Here is a 976-nt window from a genome sequence, read left to right on the forward strand (position 1 = left end):
TGGGGAGGTGAAAGAAAAACTGGAATACCCGGAGAAGAAGACAGAGACTGGGTGACCATGTGTAGGATTTAGGTTCAGGATCCTGGACCCATGAGTAAACAGCATTACTTTCTGCATCATAAAGCCTTACAATTTATAATAATAATAATAATAATAATAATAATAATAATAATAATAATAATAATAATAATGGAGTTGTATTATTTCAAATAAGACAGATATAGGAACATTTACTTTAGGAATAGATAATAATAACCTGCATATAGGTGTCCACTGACTTCATTAATTAAATGATTGTTTTTCATTAAGTAAACTTTTAAAGTGTGACACAAATATAAATAGAGTTTTCATTATGATGGAGATTTGGGGAAAATGAAAAGAGTTTAGTCCACTAAATGTACTCATCCAGTAACCCGTGGATATCCCTACACTGAGGATGATCCTGTGAGTGTTGAGTGTCATGGTGCAGTAACAAGCGATCTTATTATCTAAGCGACAGTAATTCTTGCCATGTGATTTTCTCAATGTGTGAAGCTCTAAGGTCCTCCCACTCGTAAGCCCACTGACCCCGGTGCCGGATACTTAAATGCTACGTTATATCTTTAAGATGCGCAGCAGATCAGAGGACAACACCGCGGCGATTCGGCTGGAATTCAAAACACATGGTGTTGTTTGCGGGGGGGCGGCGGGGGCGCATACAGTTCTCATTGACGACAAGCTATGGCACCGCCCCGCCTGGAGTGCAGGCCAATTGTAGCCTACGAACAAGGACGAGCCTTCCCCAAACCTACCTCAGTTTTACTCTTATAATCGGCACAGTCATGTGATTGGAATATAGTAGTACTACACGAGCGAGGAGCTTTACTGCGCTGTGTGCCATTGGTGCAGGCTGTTTCAAGGGCAAAGCTATTCACTCTAACGTTTGGTACAAGGAAGGATAAACGTTTTATTTATTTATTTTATTTTTTTTTTGTAT

This window comes from Polypterus senegalus, chromosome 12 (genome assembly GCF_016835505.1).
Source record: "Polypterus senegalus isolate Bchr_013 chromosome 12, ASM1683550v1, whole genome shotgun sequence".
Taxonomy (NCBI): Eukaryota; Metazoa; Chordata; class Cladistia; order Polypteriformes; family Polypteridae; genus Polypterus; species Polypterus senegalus.